We start from the raw sequence: 21,701 nt of genomic DNA, 5'->3' as shown, positions 1-21,701 counted from the left end.
CTCTCAATAAGGTTAGAAATATTTTTGAAGTCATCCAAGGCAATTTAATGCTGGTAAGGGCAGGAAAACAGAGGAGAGTGTTCCAAAATAACAGGAAAACTTTCACCTCTATAACAGTCATCCCTGCAGCCTATTGTGACATGATTAAATCTAGATCTGTTCTTTTTCAATATCCTCAAGGGATCAGCAAGTCAGCTCTCCCCACCCTTCTCTCCCCATGTTCATTCATAAGGATGCTTGCATTTTCCTGTCTTCCCGCTCCTTCTTATCTATACCTTCCTGCCTTAAGTGAAAGATGCAAAGATTAGGCTATTTGGTCTACAAATCAGAAGTCTCTCCGATAACAAAAAATCCAGTAACTTTGTTTTCATCTAGTATGGTAACCTTAATCCATATGTTCCTCTTCTCATCTTACGTGCACATGACTCATGTGACAGCTCACCGAGCAGCTATACTGATTTTTGTAGATGCTACCCCTCATCAGGACCCTGTGGAATTCTATTAATACTCCATGCAACTGTGCGTGAGTGCGTGCGTGCGTGTGTGAGTGTGTGTCTGTGTGTGTGGTCAGTTCTCATTATTTGCAGTAGTTACAATCTGTAAAGTTGCCATGAACACACAGTTGGTGAATCCTGAACCATTGCTCACAGGGAAAATACAGGGTTAGTGTCCCTTGAGCCTTTGCTCCTGTTTCCTTTCATCAGCTGGTCAGGACGTAACCTTGCTTTATGTGTGTGTCTGTTTAAAGACACTTTATTTAATTCATATTGCGAATCTAACCCATTGAAGTCGCAACAGCAGCACTGTCATGCCTGCCTGAAGGAAGCTCACGTAACACACGTATTTTCCCTGTTTGTCATGTCATAGCCGTCCTGAGCTTAGGAACACGAGGCAGCACTGTAGCTCTGCGCTTGGGGGCCATTTTAAACAATGAAACCAACACAAGGGCAAATTAAACAATTCAAAATCAACAAATATGCCAAAAACTTGCCACTGACTCGGTGAGGAAAAGGGCACCTGCTTACAGTACGAGAACCAGAGCCTTGTTCTCAGCTGGGAACACGTCACGTCAAGGGAGTCAAATTTTTGAACACTCCGTGCATCTCAACAAGTGACCCAAAAGCACCACAAGTATTGATTTTGGGGTTACAAATAAATTTTAGTGAGTTGGCAAATCACAAATATGAAGTCTATGAATCATGAGATGAGCTCTGTACATGTGCACACACACATATACATACATACTCACGCCATATAGACACACTCATATACAGACACACACATATATACACATACACATACCACTCCCAGCGCAGATCTCATCTGTCTGTGTTGCCACTACTGTGGCCCAGGCCATGACATGAGCCAGGAATTATGTCATCTGGTTCAACAGTGTGTACACCACACTGTGGATAGGGCCTGCTACACTGTCCATCACACACTCACAGACACACACTCACAGACACACTACACCCCATCTCCCATCTACTCCAGGTACATGGCAGTCCCCAAAGCTTAGATATCATTTTATAAAAGCTACCAAGGCCATTTTAAAGTTGTTCATCACATCTTCCCTTTCATCACATATATGATTTTTGTTACTAGAATTATTACACTGATGCAGTCCTTTATGGATCAAAACACCCATTCATGTAGTTTCCACGCCTATAGTTTCCATGCCTACAGCATCTCTTGTACGAGTATATAAGGGGATTGTTGAGTCAACCATCATCTGAAATCACTGTGGAGTTTTGTGGGGTTTTTCACTTTTAATAAAACCTAGAGAAACACTGTGGTGAACAGGGCAGTTGCTAGGCCCAGTTTTGTGTGTTTGGACTCCTTAGTAATCCGATTCTGGTTCTATAGCCATTTGAATTGGGGAGGCCTAAAGCAGGGAGACAGGGTCACTAGAGTTCAAGGTCTTTTGGAGGAGAGAAAATAGGCATGTCTCCACCTAGTGGTCAAAAGCAAAACGTGGGAACGTTGAAAAGGGTTTGGACCACTAAGTATTGGTCTATGCACCTAAACCTGGTCCTTTTCTTGTGAGTCAAAGGTTGGGGAGAGGAAAAAGAACCGGACTGGCCAAGGAAAAGCCACCAGGATTACTGTGGAAAATATAATATGATGGTCCAATATGAGCTTTGGAATCACAAACTCGAATCTCAATTCCATCTCCACCAATAAAGACCTATGTGATTTGGGACAGGATACTTAGTTCTCCAAGTTTCAGCTTCTTCAACTGTAAAGTGGGAATAATAGAACTTACAGCATGATTTTATTTTAAGAACTAAATAAAATAATGCACGTAAACCAATTAGCATGGCGTCTAGTATATAGAAGACAGTAAATGACAGGTATCATTACTACTGTATTTTGCTGTGTATAATGCGCACCCACGTTTTTGGCCCAAACTTTCAGGGAGAAAAATCTTCTGTTTTAATTTTTTAATTCAAATTTTTATTTGTTTATATCTAGATACTTGTCTTTTGTATTATTAAGGAATTTTAGCATTTATTTATTTACTTATTTATTATTGCACTTTTAACTCATGCATAAATAAAAGAATTAAAAACATTTATATAGATACAGAATTAGTATTATCCATCTATAATGTACATCCTTATTTTTCCCCTCACAAATTTGGGAAAAAAGTGCGCATTATACATGGTAAAATATAGTACCTCTGTTTCAAAGGAGGGATAAAGTATTTCTTATAAGGGCATGTATTATCAGTAAAAAGGCAACCCAGATTGTAAAAAGTATAATGAATAAAAGTGTCATATGTTCTAGTGCAATAGAATCTATTGAATTCTCTATTGAATAGACAATGTATTAATAAATAAGAAGGAATTCTACATAAACTCACAGAGAGGAAAGTTTCTACATATTTCAGGTTGACTCTCCATTTTAATGGAAATGTGCAGATAGTGTTAAACACATCATGTTTATTTCTTCTAAGCCCACTAAAAATAAAGATCAGTAAATTAGTGACAAATGTAAACTAGATGTTCCAAATAATTAGTTGGCCCTTATTGCTCTTCTAAGGAAATGACATGTGTTTAAGATATATTTCTAATCCTATCAAAATCATCTTTGGCAATGGTATCACGTCCTTATCTGGAGTTGCACACATAGCCTCATACTCGTGTATGAAAGGATGAGAATGTGGGAACTTGGGAAAACAACCAGCAGCATTTCCTCTGCCTCACCCCTGCAACTAGTTGGTCTTGGGGTTTTCTGCCTGAGTCCCTTCCTATTTCTTGTCCGTTGAATGTGTCCTCAAAAAGTCCTACCCCCAGGACCTGTGACTGTGACCTTGTCTGGAACTAGGATCTTTGCAGATGGCCGTTAAGGTGAGGTCACCCTGGAGGAGGGTGGGCTCTAATCCCATCTGACTGGGGTCCTTACGAGAGGCGCAGAAAAGACACATTGAGTCGAGCACCACGTGAAGGCACAGGCAGGCACAGAGGGAAGATGACGTGAAGACACTTGGCGAGCACCAGGTAATGCTGGAGGGAGAGAGACGGGAGTGGTGTGTCTACAAGCTAAGGAATGCCAGCGGTGGCTGTAGACACCGAATGCTGGGAGAGAGGCATGTATTCTCCTCCAGCACCTTCAGAGAGGATACGGCCCTACCGACATCTTCATCTTGGACTTCCGGCCTCCAGAACTGGGAGAGAATAACTTTCTGTTGTTTTAACCCACCAGTTTGTGGTACTTCATTAAGGCAGCCCCAGGAAACGAATGCAGTATTCCTTGCAGAAAGAACATCCGGTGTGGCTGCGGGGTGGGGTGGGGTGGGGGGGGGGTGTAGTCTCCTGAACAGTTTTTAATTCCCTGAAAGGCTAACCTTGCAAAAGGATAGCCAGCTGCCACTAAACTACCGGGAGGAGAGGATTGCAATCATTTGTGTTCAGGCCACATTGAGCAACAGGTGACGTGGGAAGAACTGGGACATTTAGGATCTTTGTACAATGCCGCCGGCCTGGGTGGCGAGGAGCTGAGACTTCTCCTCGGTGGTTGAGAGCCAGCTTCTGAAGCCTGAGGGGCCAGGTCATCTGCCTGCTTCTGTTCGCGTGAGGACAACACTCCCATGCCGGATCTTTCATCTAAATTTCCAGGACATTCGCCTTGCTCTTGCCTTCCCTGCTACCTCCCAGCTGCCAGGGACTCCACCCCTGTGTAGCAGATCAGCTCTGCTCCCTCTGGTCAAGAGTAAATGGAACTCAAGCGATTAGGCTTGGAAATAGCCTCGTTCAATTAACATAAGCCCTGTTTCAATCCTTGCTATGTTAACTCAGCTTATTTGGATTTAGGAAATGCCCGGGTATCCTGTTGACACAGCGCCTAAAATAAGAAGCAAATGCCAGGCCCCTTACGCAAAAGGGACTCCCTTGGCTGCACAATGCTTGCATTTGAAAACAATTCCGCTAGATGGAGCTCCACTGAAGGTTGGGCCCAGGGTCCTGGCCCTTCCCTTCCAGTACCGGCCGTTAGGGGGAGCAGTCCCGGAATGAATGAGGATCTCAAGAAGGCGGACCGGCTTGCTCTGATGCTGTTATCCTCAACGTTTGACTTAGTCTTCAGATTAGACAGAACCTCCGACTGCTTGTCTCATTAATAGCCTCATCAATGATCAAGTTCCTTCTACCTCGCCCCCCCGCCTCCCCACCCCCCCGAAGGGCTCAGGGTCAACACATAACCAAACCCTAGAGTCAGATGCGAACAATGGAAAGGAGGCTGTCAGGGCTTTGGGCTTAGTTAAGGAGGCAACTCTCCCTCCGGGTACCCTGGTGCCCGGCGTGGAGGTGGTGGGGTGGGCGCAGAAGGCACTGCCAGCATCTCCTCAGTGGAGACCACCTGGTGCTGGTTAGACTGAGCAAATGACCCCCAAAAGTGGCCGCTCTCTGCCCAGGAACACCTTCTGGAACTCAGAGAGTGACTCGCTGAGAAGGATGGGATGGTTTGACGTGACAGGATTAAGTGCATTTCCAGTGGACGGAAGAAAGTGCCTGAGCCCACTTCTCCCATCAGGATTACTGTCAGTATTTGAATTGGGGAGTACAGACTACATCAGGCTAAAAACTAAAAGGACTAACAAGTAACGAAACTCTGAGAAGAGCTCTCCAGACACCACACTGTATCTGGAAAGAGGCTTCCCCTTTGTATCACCTGTAGAAGTGTTTGCTTTTTCTAAGTGACAAAGGTTCTATTGAACACCAGCTTCGGACGACCTCCTGATCTTCAATTTCCTCAACTGTGTGTTGGAAAAAAAGAGTTCTTTCTTGCGGTTCTGTGATGAGGCTTGGGGAGAAAACCTGAAACGCCCAGCAAAGGGCTCAGCGCCTAGCAGTTCCTCAGTAAATAACTCTCCCCTCCTCTTCCTGCTGCTCTTCTGAGAACATTGGAGGAAAGGGGCTGTATAAACCCAAGGGACTGACATAATTACTGCACACGAATCACCAAAGCCAGGCTGCTAAATACCATGGTACAGATTTTTGCCATAGGCATGACTAGACCAAATCCCATCATCTCCACTTTCCACAGTGTCATTGTTGATTATTGGTTTATGAATGGCCAGGAAGGGAGCACGAGGCTCCCTGCATGAGGCTCCCTGCTGAGCTCCAATTTGCGAGCTGAATGACTCTGACGAAGGACCCACAAGACAAAGCCAATTGTGCTGACTTCCCCCAAATGACCTGGGTCCTGGAACCCCAGTGGTGGGCTGCACACTAGCCATCCCAGCGTCGTTGAGAAATAGATGAATCTGACATTGAATCTGCCTTCAGTTTCTTCTTCTATATCCCTTTCTTTCCTCTCTCATCAAAGTTGCAGGCCCCCGTCTTTCTTCTCCTTTCTTTCAAAACTTGATTATCAGTAACTTCTGATTATCTGAAAAAAATAATTATCAATAACTTTTAAGTCCACGGACATTTGTACATTGCTCTATCTCTAGAAAAGATTTTCACTCCTTCATTCACCCCAAGAAGGTGGTGGGAGTGTTTCGGAAGGCAGGGATCTTCCAGGGTCCCTGAGACACCCCCCCCCACCCCCCAGGATACCTCTGCTCTTCACCTTATCTGGGCCATTGAAAGCATGAATGTATTTCAGAAGCCCCTCCCTCAGTCACAGGCAGAGGTTTGGAATAGTTGGGTACTTGCTACTGGAATTCCTGAAAAAATAGCAGCATATACACATACATAAACATTAGAAATGAAAAACAGAATGCTTGGCATTTAACATATGTTTAAGACTTTGTTTACTGATTTCTCTCCTCTTTGCCAAGTATTAAGAGTTGCCAAGCGGCTCTTTAAGACTTGGCCTGGCCCCACCTCTCAAATTATGACCCTGGCTCAAGGAAAACATGATCTGAATTCAAGGAAGTCAAATGTATATTTGTGCAGGGATTATTAACTGTCTCAGCCTTCATTCTCATGGAACAGGAACAAAGCCTCACAGTTCTCCTCAATGCAGCTCTTTGACAGTGGGCACTGTGATGAAACTCTGATTAGAGCTTAATATGGGTCCCTTGTGGGAGGGCCAAAGCCATATACCAATTGTTAAATTCTTTAAGACAGTACAGAGTAGGTCTTTCAAAAGAGACAACTGGTCACCCCTAAAATTCCTCCCAACTCCACTGTTGGCTGATGCCTAAAATTCTGCTGTTAGAACATTCATCCCTAGAGGCCAGAGCCTTGGTGCCCACAGGGCAGACACGCTACTAAGTCCTCTACATATGTTTACTCATTTAATTTTCATCATCTGCTATTGTCCCTATTTTACAGATGAAAAAATCGAGGTTCAGAGAATGAATTGCCCAAGATTATACAGCCAGTAGGTGGCAGAGCCAGGATTATCAAAACTAGGTCAACTTCACCCCCAAGAAAGTTGCTTTCTCCACTGTATCATGCAGGCTTCAGTGAGTGAGGATTTGAGATCTTTCTTCCAGGGAAGAGAGCATGGGAGACAGTGGAATTAAATTCCTGAGGGAGAAGAGAACAGAAGGAAGCCTGCAGGGCCAAAGATAAATCACCCACAGTTCACAGTCCTACCTCTGTTGGTCTTGGGTTGAGATAAGAAAACCTAAGAGTGGAAGCTGACATTTCCCCGGAATCAAGGACCATCAAACAGGATTCAGCAAACGGCTCCCTTTGATTAGCCAAGAAGAGAAGCAAGGGGAAAAAAATCTGCTGTGTGATAAAGGTAACTGTAGAAATGTAAGTTTCAATGTTGGTGCTGTTGTTATTGTAAAATTATATATCAAGTAAGGGCAGAAACTCCCAGAATGCTATGCAGTCTTCAGGGGTGGACCTTGTGTATTTCACACCTGGAGTGGATTCTTTCTAACACTCCCCTACCATATAACAAAGTTAGTTTTAGTAATAATCATAAAATTAAAGAAATAACACCAGGGAGAGAAATAAAAACAACAAAAAATTTCTTTTGTCAAACTTCAAATATATAACCATGGCAGTTAAATAAATAAATAAGTAAATAAATAGTACATTATGAAAAAACGGGGGGAGGAAGTAAATACTTAAATTTTTTTTTTTTTTTTAAGAAAAGGGGAAACCTTTGCTTACATGACAGTTTTTGTTTTTGAGACTTCTGCAAATTTGTTGATGACTTCATCAAAATTGATCTTCCTTGAATATTCACATTCAATAGGCAGTTTAGCCACATTTGTGAATCTATCTCTTAGTTGACTAGGGAATATTTTTCATCCATTTTAATTTCTGAAGCTTTCTTTCACCTGTAACAAGCAACATGTAAGTAATTAAGGAGAATCTTAAGCATAGAGATAAATTTGGCAGGGACCCATATCAATCCCACATCACAGCAAATTCCAGAAACAGCAATACATTCCATGTCTTTGTTTCTTCAGGATAAATTCTAGCAGCTTTCAAATGTCCCCACAGTTGAAAATTTTTCACACACACACACACACACACACACAAAACCCATCACCAGGAAACTTATCACAAATTTCTATTGTATTTGGGTCTCAAGTGTTTCTTCCTCAAAAATCAGAAAAAGTGGCTAAATGACAACAGACAGGGACTTATTTGAGCCATTTTATTCTTGTCCAGCTCCTGGTGACGGTGAGTCAGGCTTTAATTTTATTTGGCAACGTCAGACCAGCACCTTTGGTCAACATTTTTTCTTTAAATTTGATTCTCTTTTCTATGTAACTGTCCATTTCCTCACTTTGTTTGTTTGTTTGTTTGTTTGTTTTTGTTGGCTGAAGTAACAGCTGTCTCCACAATTTCTTTGCACTGATCTTCAAGGAAAAATTTAAAAATATTGTGTACCTTGTTCAAGATGGATTCCGACAGTTTGCAAATACTTTCATGTGGTTGCATAGAACCCCGGACTCAAAGTCACTCAAGTTCCTGTGTCCGTCTACGATCGATCACTCCCACTGTTTACTTCTCACTCACTATTTGTAAACAAAAGCATGTAGCTGAGTCCCTGTGAGCTGACAGCCAGATTAACTTCCACATGGGACACAGTAAACAATAAGAATGTGCTAGTTTAGGCTTAAGTATATAATATCAATCACAACTGTAACGACAGTTGGTTACAACTTATTCGGGGACGAATATGATGTAAGTAACTTATTTAGAATTGCCAGCGCATGGTGGACATAAAAGGCAGACCGACTTTTGGATGGTTTGACTTGTGTTAAATTGTCTACAGTCAACGCCCCCCTCCCCTTACTCTGGCATGAGGCAGACTGCTCCCATGGCCCACTGTTAACCTACAACCTTTAACTAGAGAATTCACTGACATCAATGCTTGGTTTAGATCTCAGGAACACCCCCTTCAGCTCCTACGACCCCAGGACTTCTTACTGTCAAGCTGGTTTCATTAAACAGGATAAAAATAAAGTAAAAACTGGACCCCCAGAGGTGATTTTCTCCCACTCAAGCTATAACCCCTTTACCTGGGAAGGGACCAACGAGTATTAGAGTCCAGCTCCATCCTTCTAGTCTCAAGGCCTGACTCTCAAGGCCTCCTCTTCGCAGGGAACACAGGCTGCCTTCTGGCCTTCCCTTCCTGGCCTCTGGAAAGTGGTGTTCTTGTCCCATTTCAGCCACTAATTAGCTTTGGGATCCCAGCAAAAAATGACATTTGCTCGTGCCCCCTCAGAAGCAATTGTTTAATTGAGTGATTCCTAAGGCTCCTTCTAAAATCTTCAGGGGCTGGCTGTGAGGTCACATGACCTTGGCCATTCGACCTGGGCTCCTGCAAATGGCGCCCAGGCATTGAAAGGTCAGCTCCTGGCACCGTCTCTCTCACATTGTTCTTTGTACCCATCCCAGGAGCACTGCTGACTTGTTATATTGCCATGTTTCCTTGTTTGACATCTTCAGAATGGTTGGGCCCTAGCAACTGCCAGATGTCTCTCTTTAACAATCAGAGCTGGATTTCCTTGGCAGTACCCTCCTCACGTCAACCTTGTCATGGCATTGCCCTCAGAATGTGCAGGAATGATTCCTAAAAGACAAGTCCTGCTCTTTCTCAGGCCCACACTTCTGCTTCCTATATTCCTCACACCAGCCTGTGATGGAAGATAAGGGTGGGGTCATCATTCCCATTTTAGAGATAGAGAAACTGAGTTGCCAAGGGTTGAAATACAAGGTCTGACAATTAAAATTACGAACTTGTTGCAACGATGTTGCTAACCTGTTTTGATATCAGAGAGATTATTCATTATGAATTTGTACCAACTGGACAAACAGTTAACCAAGTTTACTATTTGGAAGTGCTGAAAAGGCTGCATGAAAAAGTTAGACGACCTGAACTTTTCGCCCACAATTCATGGCTCTTGCATCACGACAATGCACTATCTCACATGGCACTGTCTGTGAGGGAGTTTTTAGCCAGTAAACAAATAACTGTATTAGGACACCCTCCCTGATCTGGCCCCCAATGAGTTCTTTCTTTACCTGAAGATAAAGGAAATATTGAAAGGAAAACATTTTGATAACATTCAGGACATCAAGGGTAATATGACAACAGCTCTGATGGCCATTCCTGAAAAAGAGTTCCAAAATTGCTTTAAAGGTTGGACTAGGCGCTGGCATTGGTGCATAACTTCTCAAGGGGAGTACTTCGAAGGTGACCATAGTGATATTCAGCAATGAGGTGTGTAGCACTTTTTCTAGGATGAGTTCATGAACTTAATTGTCAGACCTCATATAACCCATGGTGGTGCCTGCAGCTGCCCTTCGGGGCGAACTGGGACTAAAACCCTCCCACCCCCAATTCCTTATTCACGCACCCACCCTCACTCTGTGAGCTGAGCTCAGGCTTGGCCCAGGCAGGATTCCTGGTTATACAACTGACACCCATCATGCACTCGGCTAAGGGGTAGAGACAGACGCAGTGCAGTGCCGTGCCTCTAAGAATTTGTGATCCCCATATCACAAGATTTGTACATTGAGTATCAAGATGGCTGTAGAAATATGCGAAAAAAGTAGCGAGAGCACTGAGATAGCTTGTTTCTATGACTTTTGCATTTTTATATCAGGACATAAAAATCTGTTACCTATGTCTGGCAACCATGTAGTTAGGCAAAGCTATATGCCAAGCATGAAAAATTTGTGGCACGTGCCATGATTGTCCCTGGGGATATTTGTGGCAGATGGTGACTTTAGTGTGGCTCTCTTCCCACTTAGCATAGATGCAGCCTCAGAATCTTTCCTAACACAGCTCCCTGTTTCACACAACATTCCCATGAGTGGACCAAACTGGATTTTCCATGCCTGCTACAAAGTTTCAGGTTGATTATTCCAGGAAATGTGACATGGATGGTTTGCCCTTTTAGCAGGCTTCTCCCTTATACTTTCTCTTTTCTGCACCCACACGCCTCCCTGTATCCCCTTTACCCCCCGCCCACACACACAGCCTCCAAACAAGAGCTAGGGATCAACTAATTGCCAGGAAGTATGTAATCATGGTTTGAAAAAGAATTATACACCTGAGATACATAAGACATTTGCAGGAGTGACAGCCGTTTACTATGGAAATGATTCATTTGCAAGACACTCCTCCCCCCTTGCAGAATTCCTAGGACATCTGTTCTTTGCGCAAGACGCCCCCTCCCCAGCCAGGTGATTCTAATGTGTCCCGCTCCCTTGAGAATCACAGCTTAAGAAATGATCTTTCGGAGATATTGCCATTTCTCAGAGGATTGAGTCTTGCTGATTGAGTCAAATTGCTTAGACATTGTTCACAGGGAAATTTCAGCCATAGGAGTAAGTGGTGAGGGAGGTATTTTGAGCACCAGCTCTGCTCTGTATTTCCTTCCACGACAGCCACTCTCCCTACCCTTTCAGGTTAGTCCCACTGTCAACGTTAGAAAATTCCAAAATTGAGGAGCTGAGAGGAGCTTGGAGCCTTGTGTTGAGTAGCATAATGCGCCCTCCTCCCCCACCCCACCCCCAAATTGCATGTCCACCCCAGGTCTCAGAATGTAATTAAGATAAGGATTGAGATGAGATCGTACTGAGCCCTAAATCCATTGAGAGCATCCTTATAAGAAACAGAAGAAAGGCACCCTGGGAGGAGGCCATGTGATGCTAGAAGCAAGATGAGAGCGGTGCGGTTACAAGCCAGGGCCCTCGGAGGCATGAGCCGCGGCCAGAAGCCAGGAAGAGGTGAGGAGGGATTGTCCCTACAACCTTCAGAGGGAGCGTGGCCCTGCTCACAGCTTGATTTGGGACTTCTGGCCTCTGAAACTGTGAGAAAATACATTTCCGTTATTTTAAGGCACCCAGTTTGTGGTAATTTGTTGCAGCGTCCTAAGAAATGAATACACTTTCCAGATGATATATCTGCTCCCATTCTTTACTCAGACTCTGCTCTTGGGAGAGGGGAAATCCAAACCAAGACTGCAGGTATAAATATGCTCACCTTTATACCCCTGGATGAGGAAACTGAGGCACAGTTTTGCTCACAAAGCAGCTATTATGGGATGCAGGCAGCTAGCGGTTACACGAAAGAGTCCTGTTCCCTAAGCCGTCTGCTGGAGAAAGTGGATGATTTTGAACATGAAGGCCCATAGCAGCTTCCTGAGCTCAGTGGCCTAAAAAAGATGGAGGTAATTGTGGGCTACTGGGTACCAGAAATAGGGTCATAAAAACATACAAGCGTGATATCCGGCTTGTAAGCAATGCTTGCACTGAGAAGGACCTGGGGACGTGAGGGGTGGGGGTGGGAATAATCTCTTCCTCTACCCTCTGGCTAAACAGATCTTTAACAGGCTTAATCACCAGGTGCTTTATTTCACTTGTATGGCTGTGGATTTCAAGGACACAGTTAATCAGGGCATTTTGCCCCACAAAACTGCTTTAACAATGAGTAGCTCAGAAGACAACACAAAAGTACTTCTTTTTCTCTTGTTTGATATATTTTTCAAGGTAAAATTTCTTAATTATTTTTTGAGAGCTCCTGGAGGCAACCCCTATTTGAGGGAGGAAAATCCTCAAGTCTTCTTGCCGTTTCCTGAGTTTACAAGGATCCCTGAAAATAATAGAAAAGGAGTAGCAACCTACGCTGTATGTTTTCATAAACTTAAATAACCAGCTGGCCAATATGCTTTATCCCCTTGGGAAAAGAAAACATCTTTTCCAATAAAGAAGTGTCCTCATTAATGAGGATTGAACTCTCCAGGGCATTGTTTAGTCCCCTCCCTTGGGCAGGAGAGAGGCCGCTCTCAAAGCACTGGGAGACTCTACACAGAACAATGCCCTGGCCTCCTGTGCTCCCAGCCTGCATGGGCTCGTGTCTGACAACACCAGGAGTGGGGGACTCGGGAGAAGCGAATGGAAAGGACGGGAAGAGCATTGCAGTGTCTTTGTGTCCTTCCTTGGGCGTGCTTTTTTTCCCCCTTCCACCCTGGGACAAAGCCCACTTGTGCCCTGCTCATCTGCCTCTTTGCTCCCAGTATCTTTCTAAGGATGACTCAGAGGCCCTGCTGAGCCAAGAAATTTCCCCAGGCTGGCATGGCAGCCATTCGATCTCTGTAGCAGTAAAACGCAGACAGAGGAAGGCCTGTGTGAGTGAGAAGAGAAGTCAATGGTTAGAGGTTTCCAAGAATGGCAGCGGTTTATGTCATGCCACCCAAAGAGCTGGCCGACCCAGATAGATTGAAATCTGGGGACTGCTCGTATCTCTTTCCTGGTAGGCTCCACTGCCCATCCCATTAACAGAAGGAGCTATACAGAAGCGCGGAGCATGGCTGAATTGTTGCCACCTGCTAACATGGGTTCTAAGAAGGGTCATTTTGTACGGTAGTCACCCATACCCCTTATCCGCCAGTCCACTTTCTGGGGTTTCAGTTACCCCACCGTCAACCACGGTCTGACAATAGTAAACGAAAAAATTCCAGAGATAAGCAATTCATAAGTTTTAAACTACATGCCCTTCTGAGTAGTGGGATGAAATCGTGCGCTGTACCACCCGAGATGTGAACCATCCTTTTGCCCAGCATCTCCACACTGTAGATGCTCCCCACCCACGAGTCACTTAAACGTGTTGGTGATCAAGTCCAAGGTTGTGGAATCACAGTACTTGTGTTCAAGTTACCCTTATTTACTTAATTATAGCCCCTGAGTCCAAGAGTAGTGATGCTGGAGATTCAGATATGCCAAAGAGAAGCCATAAAGTGCTTTCCTGAAGTGAAAAGGTGAAAGTTTGGAAAGTGAAAAATCATATGTTGAGGTTGCTAAGATCTGCAGTAAAAACACATCTGCTATCGGTGAAATTGTGAAGGAGGAAAAGGAAATTCCTGCTAGTTTTGCTAACGTACTTCAAACTGTAAAAACGAGGGCCACAGTGCATGATAAATGCTTAGTTAAGACGGGAAGGCACTAAGTTTGTAGGTGGAAAACATGAACAGAAAACTGACTGCAAAATGTTCCAACTGACAGCAATGGTTGTGCTCAAAATTATTGAGCCTATATTGAGACTTCAGCCTGAAATGGGTGACACCAGTCCATTTACTGCAAGTGAGGGAAGGTTAACACAGATTCGGGAAGAGGTTTGGCATTTTGTCATCTCACATCGTCACAAGAAGAAGGGTGAGTACACTACAATAAGACATTTTGAGAGACCACATTCACATAACTTTTATTATAGTATATTGTTTTAATTGTTATATTTTATTATTAGCTATTGTTGTTAATCTCTTACTGTGCCTAATTTATAACTTAAACTTGGTCATAGGTATGTACGTATGTGTAGGGGACAAAACAGTATCTATAGGTACTATCTGTGGTTTCAGGCATCCACTGGGGTGCTTGGAAGGTATCCCCTGCAGACAGTCTCAAGATGTGCACTAAACATGTTTTATTTTCATGATTCCTGAACTATATTTTGATAAACTGGAGTGATTCATGGGATATATTCCAGATAGATATTGACTACCCACCTCTCCAACTCTGGGTATCACATGTCCCAGGATGCTGTGTGGAAATTCAGTCACTCCAGAAGATGCTCCCTTCCAAACATCAAAAGAGTCCCAAGTCGCTGCCTGGGAAACTGCCACAATGCGGGGTGGGGAAAGGGGTCAGGAGCCCCGGGGGAGTGACCGTAAGCTGGTCTGGACCTAGACCTGGCCCAGCTCTTCTGTTAACTAGCTATTAACTACTAACTAACTCTCAGGTGTGGAAATGTCCCACCCCCACCCCCACCCTGCTCTAGTTAGCTCACCTGCAGGGTGGGCAGGTTTTGCTCTGATTAACCAGGTCCCATCTAGTCCCAATATTTCCTGAGCTTGAAACCCACTAAGAACGCAGGTTGCCCTCAAGACCACTGGACAGTTGTCCAGAGGTTCTCTCGGATGGTTTAAAAGCCTTCCTAGCCTTGAGAAAGTTCGTAAATGAAAAAGAAGAGATCTTATAGCCAGCTGGTCTCCCCTTCCCCAAAATAATCTTAGAAAATAGCCCCCTCCCCTGAGGGGTGGAGCAAATGAATCAGTTAGAAATAAGGGGGTGACAGTTCAGGTCAGGAAAGAATTTACAAGGGGCACCTTCAGGAGGCTATTAGGAAAGAAGAGGTCTGTGGATTCCCTCTCTATAAACTGTCACAAAACGATAGAAGCAAATGAATAATCACACTGTCGGCTAAATGGCTGTGTCAACTGCAGCTGGGAGGGGGTGGGGAGAGAAAAATACTACCCTCAGCTTCCAATTACGCTCTGATAACTGTTTAAATTGTATTGAATAAATAATTATGTCTGTGGGTTTAACAAAAAAAAAACAAAAACAACACACCAGCATAACACCCATTAGTCATCTGTCTGAGGTAAGGTTTAAATATATATTTAACACATGTATTTTTCAATTCAGCGCCCTGATTCAGAGCCAGGCCTGAGCTGTTCATACCTTCAGGGGGTAAATGACTAGTTCTTTTGGTAAATTAGGTTTCTGCTTTCATTGCTTATTAGAATCTTTGTTTTGAGTTTTTAATTTACTTAAAGCCTAGGCAAGAACGGAGTGGCATATGGGCATTTCTCATCGTGACCTTTGTGAAGATTGGGTGTGAGTTGTAGAAAGGAGTGAGAGCAGTGGGGTGTCCATGGGTCCAGTTCATGAGGACCCAAGAGATACATGAATTGCTTGGAACAAGAAGGGAGGCAGACAGCAGAGCTTTGCACAGACTGATCTGTCTTTAAAAGAGTAGTTAGTAAGCATCTTATCATGTCTGTGCTGGGCTGAAAACAAAGCCTTTGTGGATGATAATAGCAGATGCCATGTTGAGATAAAATGGAGAGGTCAGCAGTATTTTCCCTTCTGATTATAAGAAGTCAAATCAAAGCCTTATAGGTGGGTTCAGATGACGGCTCTCTGTAATTAAAAACTGAAGGAATGGGTCATCTTCTGGGGTGCTGTCCTCTGAGGTTAGGTTTCTTCCTCTGGAGTCTCTCTCGGTCATGATTACATCTGGATTTTTTTGCCCGCCCAGTACAAATTTAGGGAGCTGAAATTGCCATGGTTGGAAATGAGGGTTATGATGGGGACTTAGGGCTAAGTAGTAGATCTCTGACATAAGTCAGTGGGGGGCTGTGGAGACTCTGGCAGAGAGATGCCAGAGAATTCAGACGTGGGAATCCTTGGTAAAGATGGAAAATATATGCATTGTCATGCTTTGGGCAAGTGTAGATAACACTGAGCTATTTGGTAGAACTCTAATGAAAATATGGGGGCTACAGATGCATTTCTTCACCAACGGGTACCTCTCCCTAAAAGACCCTTTTATCTTCATTTGCTGCTAAGCCTAGCTTCTCATGGGAAAAGAAGAAAATATATAGATTTTGTGTTTCCTTCATCTTCCTTGGCTAAGCTGTCTTGTTCTAGTTTTAATTTCCTGGAGCATGAATTAGTTGCCACACAAGTACCCCTCACCTGGCCAGCACACCTGCCCCCAGCGGCTTAGAGCTGCTCCCTGGAGAGCCTTGCCTGTGACTGACTGGCCACTAGGGTACAATGACAGAGGTACAAACGGTCAGTCCCTTTACATCAAGGTGGGACAACTCTGCTGTGCAGTTAGTGTTCCAGAGCTTTCTTCAAGGTGAATGGCCTTAGGTCCCAATAATTCCTCAGAGAGTTTTATGTGAGAGGTCCTGGTGGCCTGGACAAAATGTCACAGCCTTCTAGTGAGAATTGTGCATTTAGGAGTGGAGGCCCGATTTTCCCACTGGTGAGAGAGGTGCTGAAGATTCACTCGAGCTATATGGGGAAGGTATGTGTCCTTCACCAGCTCACCCCAGCTTTGTAGGAGAAGGGTGCTGAGAGATGACAGAGGCAGCAGACAGCAAGAAAATGGCATGGTCTCCAAAAAAAGACATGCTACCAAAGCCAGAGCTTAAGTCAGTAATAACAGCTTGGATTTATACTGCGATCTATTTGTACATAATTACTAAAATATTGATTGCACATTCAGCAGTGTGCTTAAATTAAAGATAAACCAAATCTGGTAATGGCGCCAAAAGACTCTTATTCCAAACAATCAGCATTTAGCCCTTTCCTGCAGTAACCCGGTGGGATTTTAGAGCCCAGTTCAATTTATTGAGAATTGTGTTGGATGATTGTAGCTCATCACTGTCCATAAGGAGCTCCCGATCGAAGGTGTAAACCAGAAACCACAGTACAACGCTGATTCTCTAAGTACAGAGTGAGAAACACGGATGGGGTGTACATGAGTCCAACAGAAGGGGTGGGAAAAGCAACAGAGATGAAGGACTAGGGGGAAGGGACGACTCCAGACACCAGAGAACAGATGTCAGGCAAGTTGGGGTGGAAGGAGGTTTGGGAATTGCTGGGAAGTCTCCCTTTTATAATTCAAACTTAAATTTATAACCACTGCCTTCAGATGTGTGAGTGCTGCCTGGCCTCACTCCTTCTATCCTGCAAGGCCCCCCAGGGCCTGCCCCCCCTGACCCTTTAGACTCCCACCTTTCCATCCACCCGCAGTGACCTCTTTGCCAGGCGGTCAAATTTATCAAGTGTATCCCTACTCTGGGCTGCTGCACTTGCTGTTCCCTTTGCCCAAAATGCTTTTCTCCCCAATATTTTCATAGGTTTCACTTTCATCTCCTTCAAATCTTTACCCAAATGTCAGTTTCTCAGCGAGGCCTTTTCTGTCCTTCCTATTTAAAATACAGCTCCACTCACACTCTGCTCTCTATGCCCTTTCCCTGATTTATGGTTTTCAAAATAGTATGCTATGTATTTTATTACTTATCATAATCTATTTTGTAACCTGGGTGTGGGCAGGGACTTTTGTCTGTTTTGTTCACTGGCCTAGAATCGTAGTTGACTTGTGGCAAATACTCCATAAATATTTGTTCAAGGAATAAATGAAATGATCTTTTTGTTACACCTCATTTGATGTTTTACCCACTCATCGAGCTGTGTGGGTTTGTTTTTTTTTGTTTTTTTTTTTACCTTTTACGATTCTATTTTTCATTTTTCAAATTTACTTTTTTTTCCCCAAAACGTTCCTGGTCATTTTTATAGTATCTTATTGTTTGCTTATTTTTGTCTTGAAACATTTGATGCCTTGTTATTTTACATGCTTTTGTATCTGATAATTACCTGAAAGATGGGGGTTGAATTCTGTGGTTCATAGTTTCTGCTGATTCTCACTCGTGGTGCCCTATTTGCTTGTATTTTTCATGTCCTTTGGTTCTGAACTCACTGGTTGATCTTAAATTGGGGGCATCCTGAGGGCCTAAGATGGCGATGCTTTCATCCAGAGAGGACTTGAGTTTGCTTTTACTGAGGGCCGGGGGCTTAATGCCAAGTGTCTCCGTTTCTGCCCCCATCCAATCTGGCTGCAGCCAGTGGCTTAGACTAATCACACTGCTGACGCGGGAAGCCGCGCTCAAGACAACTCAGCCTTCCATATTTGCTTGTTCCCCAATCTTCCCATTCTGGGTTCATCTTACTTCCCTCCCTGCCCCCCTCCCCACCCCATGTTTAACATGATCTCAACAATTCAGTAAAAAAGTCTGTTTTATGCAGGAGTTATTTGCGGTAAAGCGCACAATACTGCTACAATAAATCCAGTCTTACCTCCGGCTCCCATGCATTTCCACTTAGTTGTAAGCTCTATTTGTGGAGGGTGGTGCTGAAACTGTCTTGTGCCTCTTTGTTATGTCTCAAGCGTAGTACTTCATAAGTAGGAAGTGTCTAATATAGAACTGATATGTTGCTTAATATTTAAACATCACATCAGGCAAATCGACATGCTTTGTGGTTGGGCCCCTTTACTCTGATGCTCTAGTTCCATGGGGTATGGCCTCTCCCAATTACCGGAGCGTGCATTATTCTAGAGAACCTCCTCCTGTCACTCACAAGGATTAATGCCACAGTGTTGGTACAGTTTCGCCCACCACCACCTCCAAGCCTGTTGCCAACCGTGGTTTGGCATGGCTGGGCCGGCCTCCCGGAGGCCTGTTTGTTTGTCCTAGCATTCATTACTTCTTGGCTCTCCTCCCATCTGCTGCCAGGGCAGAGTTATTTATATCAATTCTGAGCAGCTTGGGGGAGCTTGGCTGTGATCACTCAAATCCTCAGAATGCCTTGCGTCCCGAAGCACTTCCCACATGGTTTCCTCACAGGAAACCCTTCCCCACAGAGCCAGGGGGAACTCCTGTTTCCCGGGATGGGGGCAGCTGCCCTGTCCATCTGCTTGGATGATGAGGTGTTTGCACTTGGACTGCGAGCCCTGGCCCACAAAACATGCACTGGAACAAGCCCAAAGAGGCCATGACAGCTGCGTCACAGAGAATAGCCTTTAAACTACAGTCCCGGGGAATGGAGAGTGCCTCCAAGGAGTGGAGCCAGGGAGCCTCTCAGCCCAGGGTTACTTGCTGTGTGCCAAAGCTTCCAGAAGAAGCAGACACCGCTTAGAAGTTACCAATCTTCCCAGTCCCAGGCATGCTCAAAGAGCTCTGCAGTTCTGAGACCACCATGCATCCCCCTCAGAATGACCGACTGTCATCAATGTCACCTTCTGCCTGTCATTCATCATCTCTCATTTTTTCAACCAATATAACTTCATTAAAGCCAGCATTTCACTGGTAGACACAGGTTAGAGACAAATGAAGGTCTTCTCATGTTCTGGCAGTGCTTTAACTCAATTAACAAATTAGCCAGAGTCCACAGGCACAGATTGCTAAAGAAATTAGATCACCTCTGAAAGAAATTGGGCTGGGGGTGGGGAGGGTCAGTAACCATTTTAAACAAAATTGAACAAATCATTGATAGTCAAATCCATACTCTCGTTGGTGCTTGCAGAAAGCAGCATCAGAGGCATGACATTAGGGAAAAGGCCAAAGAGAAAACGTATCGTCTGGCAAAATTTTGTGCTGAAAATAAATATTCAAATCAAATTTATTTATAAGTCGCACACTATCAAATCATTATGCAGGGAAGCTGCTAGCAGGAAACCTGCTCCATCCTAGTGCCTCTGGGAAGGATTTCTGCCAGGGGCATATCAACATTGCACCACTAGACCAGTGTTGAAATTCAGCGGGTGCTGGGAGGTGGCAAGTGTGGGCCGTAAGTTTCAAAACATTCATTTTGAAACACCCACTGTGCCTGGCATCATAGGTTCTGAGGAAGGCAGAATCATCGGTACTGTTTACACATCCACAGAAGGTTATTCTGATTCTCCCATGGTAAGCAGACCGTTTCTACTTCTAGAAGAGCAAAACTGTCTGCTTCTGCTGTTGTCTGTTTCTCTTAAATGCAGCACTTGCCACGGTGTATTGCCATTGGTTAAAATGTTCTCTTTGCTGTAAAAGATTCCTTTCTCATTCTCTGAAGGTTAGTCAGTATAAATATTACAATGTGGACTTTAAGCTTTGGACAGGCAGATGTGAACTATTCCGTCACTTTCGTTTCTGGGGAAAGGTAAATAGATTGTGGCTTCCAGAACTTGGTGATGTTCTTTGATAGAGAAACTGCTCTTGTTGACCAGCAGTTCATTCCAAAGATAAAAACAATATACAGAAAACTGTCCCACTTCTGTTTATTCGTGAACCTTTGAAGGAATTTTTTTTTCATTTGATTTTTATCAGAGGATATAAAAAAATCAGGAAAAAAAACCAAAAGCCTTTGAATTTTGATTTATGTTATATCTATTTCTCTCCTGTTCTCGTGCCTTCAACATCCCACTCCCGCTTTTAGTTACTGGAATTGATCTTATTTCACCCAGAAAATGGAAGGAGTTAGAAAAGAAGTTCTATGTCCCACATGCCTCAGTCTACTAGCTTCCCTGCATCTGTCCCCATGAGCTTTAGCTTCACTCTATTGCTCTAGTGACTTGTCCTTCCCCCCCGTACAAAGTATCCCATCCCCTCACACCTGCTCCAAAACTGCTCCTGTGCTATGTTTTGCATAGGAATACATGCATATGTAGCAAAGCAGAAAGAAACACATGTGAATGATAAACAGTAAATTATAAATAATTGTTATTTCTGGGTATGGGGTGTGAAAGTGGAGAATGTAATAATGAATAATCAAAAAGTTCATTCTACTTATAATGTTTTATTTAATAAGCTGGGTTGCGGGTACACATTTTCACATATCTGAAATATATTATAGTAAAAACTTAATGAAAGAAAGAAGTTAGGAAAGAGGGGTCAACCAGAGAACTTTTCCCAGGTCACTCAGTGGTATCTGTGAGTCCTGCAAACTGATTTTTCTAGAAGTCTCCTCGGGATCAAGTTGGGCACTGATTTGGCTAACACTTCCACCACTATCACCCAGTTTCCTGGTTCATGAAATAATGATTCTGTTGATACTAAATATCTGCCTTCTTCAGTTTACAGTCCATGATTTGTTGGTGGGAAATATGAGCAGCTAACGATGACTTTGTTTCATTTCATCTTCTCCTTTCCATTTCCTTCCTATTATGAATAGGGTTTACTATTTAGGGGGAAGAAATAGGTAACTGATTTCTGGCAATGCTTTCTTCTCTGTGAGTTCTTGGTCTTGCACTCCCTAGTCTTCTCCAGAAGGACTGGGGAAAAAATAATCAAAGCATTTGAATAAAAGAGGAGGGTGCTATGTGGGCTTAGTGACACCACTGTATCATAACAAAAATGATGGGACAGTTAGTTCCCAAGGGCACTGCTTTTGGCCTCTTACTCCAGAAAAAGCTGTCCACCTATATGCTGG

At 43.8% G+C, this 21,701-nt stretch overlaps 1 long non-coding RNA gene across 1 annotated transcript; it reads right to left on the bottom strand.

Annotated features, from left to right (window-relative positions):
- Positions 1 to 4,621: 4,621 nt before the first annotated feature.
- LOC141573058 (uncharacterized) lies at positions 4,622 to 18,785 on the bottom strand. The gene is made up of 4 exons (XR_012498625.1): positions 18,588 to 18,785; positions 7,584 to 7,753; positions 6,076 to 6,172; positions 4,622 to 5,892 (listed from the first exon to the last, which is right to left on the bottom strand). It is a non-coding gene; the product is annotated as an uncharacterized LOC141573058 (long non-coding RNA).
- Between the last annotated feature and the right edge of the window lie 2,916 nt (positions 18,786 to 21,701).

This window comes from Rhinolophus sinicus, linkage group LG09, assembly GCF_036562045.2.
Source record: "Rhinolophus sinicus isolate RSC01 linkage group LG09, ASM3656204v1, whole genome shotgun sequence".
NCBI classification, from domain to species: Eukaryota; Metazoa; Chordata; class Mammalia; order Chiroptera; family Rhinolophidae; genus Rhinolophus; species Rhinolophus sinicus.
The sequence above is the reverse complement of the archived record's forward strand: the minus strand, read 5'-3'. Positions and strand labels throughout refer to the sequence as shown.